Source organism: Telmatherina bonti (genome assembly GCF_933228915.1).
Source record: "Telmatherina bonti genome assembly, chromosome: 23".
Taxonomy (NCBI): Eukaryota; Metazoa; Chordata; class Actinopteri; order Atheriniformes; family Telmatherinidae; genus Telmatherina; species Telmatherina bonti.
The window spans coordinates 18730458-18736867 of record NC_136632.1 but is presented as its reverse complement, the minus strand read 5'-3'; positions in this window follow the sequence as shown (position 1 = coordinate 18736867).

The following is a 6410-nucleotide window of genomic DNA, read 5'->3' as shown; positions in this document are numbered from 1 at the left end:
TGTGTTCCTCTACACCAGGGATTCTCAAACCTTTTGAACCACAACCCTCAGGATAACTAATGTTAGCAATCTCCACCCCTACAAGTAAGTGATTAATTGTGTAATATATCAAATGGATCATCCTGCAGCCATCCTATGAATAGGCGGCTCTTAAACTATCAGAATATTCTTAAATTAGGAAGATAAAGTGGTTTTTAGTGGTTTTGATTCACTGTTGTGATAAGGTGCCCGTACGCTCAAAATCAACTTCTCCAGCAGACATGAAGCCAAATACAGGTTTTTAACATGACTCCTGAAATGATCTCATGGACCCCAGTTTGACCCCAGATGTGACAAAACCATTCAGAATAAACCCTCGTGTCTGAATTTTACTAGCAGGTTGAATTTTTGGAAACCGTTCCTGTGCACATTTAAACTAAAACTTTTTGACCCAAATGAGACAATGTGGAGAAAGAGGAGTGCTGATTTTTATGTGTGGTGCCACTATGCTACCAGCTGAAAGACATTTACCAACTCAACAAATGAAAGGCATTTCTATTTCCGACAAGTAGGTCACTGGTCTTTGTGAGCCAAGTTCTGTACCACTGCCACATGAAGTTTGGAATCACAGCCTGGAAATCATCAGGAGCTTCTCTGAAATGAGAGCTAACAATATCGACTCGTTGCTCCACAGAAACCGGAAGCAGCATCTGCCACACAACTTGCATTCACTGGTCACTTTATTAGGTACACCAGTTCAATTGCTTGTTCACACATATCGCTAATAAGTCAATCGTATGGCAGCAACTCTGAATTTTGGGATGTGGACATGGTCGACGTGACTTGCAGAGGTTCAAATGAGGATAGAAGGGGAATTAAGAGACCTTGAACTTGGCACTGCTGTTGGTGCCAGACAGGCTGGCCTGAGTATTTCAGAAAAATCTGATCTACTGGGATTTTCACACACAAAAATCTCTGGGGTTTACAGAGAATGATCTGAAAAAGATAAACTAACCAGCAAGTAGCAGTTGTCTGGATTAAAATCTGTTGCTGATGTCAGAGCAGAATGGGCAGAGTGGTTGGAGATGGTAGAAAAGCAATGAAAAGCCTGGTCCAGGCCAAAGTATGTAGAACACACATGACAACCAACCTTGAAGCAGATGGGCTACAGCTAAAGCTAGAATTCACAGATTCATAAAAATTGGACAATATAAAACTGGAAAAATGTTGCCCGGTCTCATAAATCTCCTTTTCAGCTACCACTTTCAAATGGTAGGGTCAGAGTTTGAAAAAAGTGACATAAAAAAAGCCTCCATTATGTCCGTCCAGGCTACTGCTGAGGTTGGAATTGTGTGGAGGATATTTTCTTGGCAAACTTGGGGCCCTTGGTACCCATTAAGTCAACAAAATACCCAAGTATTGTTACTGACCATGTCTGTCCCTTTACAACCGCAGCGTACTGTCAGCTGATGGCTACTTCCAACAGGATAATGCACCATGTCACAAATCTCAGATAACCTCCAACTGGTTTCTTCAATATGGCAATAAGGTCAATGTACTCCAATGGCCTCCACAGTCACCAGGTCTTAATCCAATAGAGCATCTTTGGGATGTGGTGGAACAGGAGATTCTCATCATGGATGTGCAGACAAGAAATCTGGAGCAACTCTGTGATGCCATCATGTCAAAATGGAGTAAAAATCTTTGCGGAATATTTCTAACACTTTATTGAATCTATCTCGAAGAATTTAGGCAGTTCTGAAGTCAAAACAAGATTCAAGATTCCTTTATTTGTCCAGTAGCAGGAAAATTTACGGCGGAAAAAAAAAAAAAAACACAGGACAAAGCAATCAGAAGGGTTAGGCATTGAATAAATTAAGATATAATGATAAATAAAGAATATAAAAAATAGATAAATAATATAAAAGAAATCCAGATAATAGTTTCAACTGTAAGTGTACCTGTACATATACAGACTGTGCCTGAAAAACCAGTTCAAACCTGGTAGTAGTCCAGTTCTCAACATACCTGTCAAAGGCAAGCAAACATAATTACTTTCCGTGTTTTTAATGTATTCATTATTATTGTCAGCTGAAGGAAATAATTCTCATGTGAGATGTTTTACTGAGTTTCTCTGCTAATTCAGAGCATGAGACAACTAATGTCACGCTGCACCAAAACTAGTCCAACTGCTGCTCTACGCAAAGAACCCTGCAACATCACACGATTCTATTTCTGTCCTAAGGGTGCTTTATTAGGTTTTTGCCATTTTCTTCATCTGTAATCATCGTCTGCACGCTTAGATATTATATTTTGAGCTCAAATTCCTGTATATACAGTATATGCTCCAGACTCAGTTGACCCTTTGTGTGATGGCTAAAAAGGTCTGAGAAGCATTTCAAGGCAACATTGATACCAAGCAAAATGTTTTTTACCCCAAACTCTCCAAAAAATTACTTCCATATGAAAAAACAGAGACATGACTGAAAAATACTCACAGAAGAAATTTAAACTTAAAGGTGGTGGTTTAGGCCCTGATTTTAAAGATACAATCCGTAACTTTTTGAGCTTAAAACTCTGCATCCAGGACTTGTTCGATGACACAGTGACATCTATCATGTGCATTTCTAGAGCAGTTTTCCCAAGGCTGAGAAACCGCTCTATAGTACTTTTACATCCGGGATGCAACACAGCGTTTTGTTTTGCAGTATAATGAAGTACTAGCTGTTTCGAACACTCAATGTCGCTCATTCAGCAGAGAAATGCAAGAAGATTAAAAGAGAGAAAGCGACAAAACAAGAGTTAACATAAGATCGTCTTTTTTAACAGGTCAGGTAGGATGCAAGATGGATGCTGAATTAGCTGTCGATAGGGGTAGTGTGTCGGGGAAAATGGCAAAAACTGGCCAAACAAACATGAACATCAGACTGTTAAAGAGAAATAAACAAAAGCAAAACAAAAATTAGGAATGCTTAAATTAAAAAAAAAAAGGCTAATTGTGGACTAAAATACCAAATCAAAGCCTGTTAACTTGTCCACGCGTACCACAACTAGATTATCCAAAAATTTTCCCATTTGACATAATCACCATTAAATAAAATGTATTTGCAATGAGTTCAACTATCATTACATATAGATTATGTCCTGTTGAAAATGTTAGAGGTGGCTGTTCAGATCAGCCAAAACAGACACACACATCCTGTTAGGTATTGAACAGTAGCATTACAGTCTGCCTTGTCTTTCAGCTTAATATTTATGCTGTATACTATATACAGTAGGTGTTTTTTTATATTGTGGCACAGGTATTGATTTTCCAAATTTCCAAATTAATGATTGAAGTTGAATTTCGCTTGGATTTACATTTATCATCAGATGGTACCTTTAAAATATGGATGCATCGCTCTCAAAATTTGCCAGAAATAGTTTGCTATTTATATCCACTGCCACAAGGACAATTTGATCGCTTTCATACTGCACCTGTTTTGCAAGGTCAATTCACTGAGGCTCTTTTCACACAATGATTGTGACTTATCAGTGCAAAATAAAGGCATCCTTGTCCAGCCTCCACTGATTCCTTTAGGTAATTCACACTCTCCACGTGTACTTTCACACAACAGGTTGAAAAAGTAGAATAGTCTGAATGACAACATTGTTGCTGGTGAGAGCAGCTTGTTCTGTTGTTCCAGGTTTCCCTAACACACACACACACACACACACACACGCACACACCACACACACACACACACACACATGCAAGACAATCTGACTTTGGTAGTCATACTACACTGGATCAGTTTGAGGGTTGTTAAACTGCTAGCCAAGGCTGACCTACACTCATATGGACAATTTCAGGCAGAAGCTAACAAGCCTTGGCTCTGACCCCAGTCATGTTGCTGAAAGTTTTTGTGTTAAAACATGAACAAACGCAACATTAACCATCTAGATAGTGGGAATGCAGCATCAAATATTCCTTTAAGAATACATTTTTGTCCTTTACTCTTCAATTTTAGACATGTCCAAGTACATGTGATGCTCTTTTAAACACAAAAACAATCATCCATGATCTTCCTGTGTGCTCCAGATGTGTCATTCAGATGTAAACTGGCATCCAATTTGCATCAAATTTATTAACATATGTCAATGAGATCCAGGAGGCTAGTGGTGATCCCATAACTCCAAAGTCTAGGCCCTGACTCAGTCAGGAGGATCACAGAGTACATCCAGAATTTGTGAGGGAAGAGGATGAAAAAGCTAGTTGAAGGTCCGGACCTCAATCCAGCTGAACCCTTGTGGTATCAGCTGGGAGGTGCTGTACACGTGTGACCAATACAACCACACTGGTTGACCTTCTACATCTCCTGGTTGAAGAATGGGATGCCATCCCACAGCAAGATGTGACTATCATGTGGAGGAGGTGTCAGGCTGCTGTTCTGTATGAATCTTTCATCCCTGCCATTCCTGAACATTTAAATTTAATAAAGTGTAAAAATGGACAGCACTTGTAGTTTTTTCTTATTACTGTGCAAATCTGTAATTATCGAATTCAACTCCCTGTTAAGCTCTGTAATTCATTCATTCATTTTGTGAACCGTTTAGTCCAATTAAGGGTTGCAAGGAAGCTGGAGCCAATCCCAGCAATTAGCAGGCGAGAGGCAGGGTACACCCTGGACAGGCAACCAGTCCATCACGATCAACCAATACTTAATTTGGTGCCTTTCAGAAGAACAACCAGAGTTAAGAGCAAAGCTTCATTCCTGCTGATCCCATCTAACACAATCCATTTGTTTCAAAAGAATAAAGTTTAAATAGGAAAAATAAATCAACCCTATATGAAAATAAACAAATTTTTTTTTTTTTTTTTTAAATTAAATTTTTTGCTCTTAAACTGAGATAGTATAAGTGAAGGTAGAGGCTAACTGCATATAAAGGAAATAACATTTCTCAGCCTGATGCAAAGGGAGAAAATTTTCAGACCAACGTCAGCTTCCGTCTTCTATTGTGTAAATATAGGAAAGGGAAGTGACAGAGAACGGTTGATCTTATCAATATGTAAGCATTTCATTTGTCATAGATGGACTTTATCAGCGTGGCATCTTGATTCAGTCTAGTTACATATTGAAAAAAAAACAACTAAATATGTGGCTTGATCCTCTGCAAATTAAGCATTTAAGCAGGACAATTGTCCTATACCTTATAGGACATATTTTGTTATTTTTGTTTATTGTCTATCAGTTTATAAAGCATGTATGGAACCTTCTTCATATGAGCATTATTTTACGGTCTGGTATCGGAGGGAATAAATGTTAAGAAATGCCTATACATATTCTTAAATAGTTGATTTTTAGATTAGGTTCTTTAGCACAGAGAGGAGGTTTCATGTTAGCAGGTCTATACCAAGCAAATAGAAACATTGAGATTTATAATGGCTGAATACACAGGCAATCAAGATTTTAAAAGAATCAGCACCACCCACACTCTTCAAATGAAATATGAACTCTGCCAGGAGAAGTGCAAACAAAGGAATAAAGCAGAAACACACCTGGCGGAAATAATATATAAAAAATATAAAAGTATTTGCACTAACAATGAAATAACTATTGCATAACTAATGATTCATTTAATAACCCAATAATCTGATGAAGGTTTTTGTGGTAAGTGGATAAGATAAGATCTTAGAAAAGATATTTGACTGAATTTTCCAGGAATCAAAGGTGGGAATTCTTTACAATTACATGAAAGGAAAGAAACTCCGATGTTGGAAAGATTTGCCCGTAACGTTTGGACAATATGTATAGATCCCACAGTAGCCTGGTCTGACCTGGTTGTAACTAAGCTTTCCAACCATGTATAACACTAATTAGTATTATCAAAATATAGGGGGAAAAAAACACAAATTTCTGACTTTTTGTGCAAACGTTGTCAAAATTAGTCTTAATCCAATTCATGTTCAAAATCCAGAATGGGGCTTCTAAATGGGGAATGATGTCCTTCCTCTTATGTTTTTCAGTCTAAGTAAAGAGTTTGTTGCATCAGGACTTAATAATCAAGCTAATCATGCTGGGTATTTGAATACTTCATTCATTTTATATAATCTAATGGAAATAAGAAGCAGTTTAATACATATTTCTAAAAATAACTTAAATCGGAGGATACCTGTTAATGAGAAGTTTCCTGATGCGTTTATCAGGTTTCATTGGGAAATCCTTCCACATTTCTCTTCTTTCTCTTTAAAAACACACAGTGGGCAAATAGTTAAGCTCTCATGTCCCCGTGTCCCTCCACCCCACCCGCAAACCAACAACGTGGCCACCCGGAATGTAGACAAAGGATCCCCGTCTGTATTTTTTTTGTTATTTTAAACAAAGTATAACCTGCTTTACCCAAACATCCACATAGATAATCATTTTGATGTTTAATAGTGAGGGGAGGGG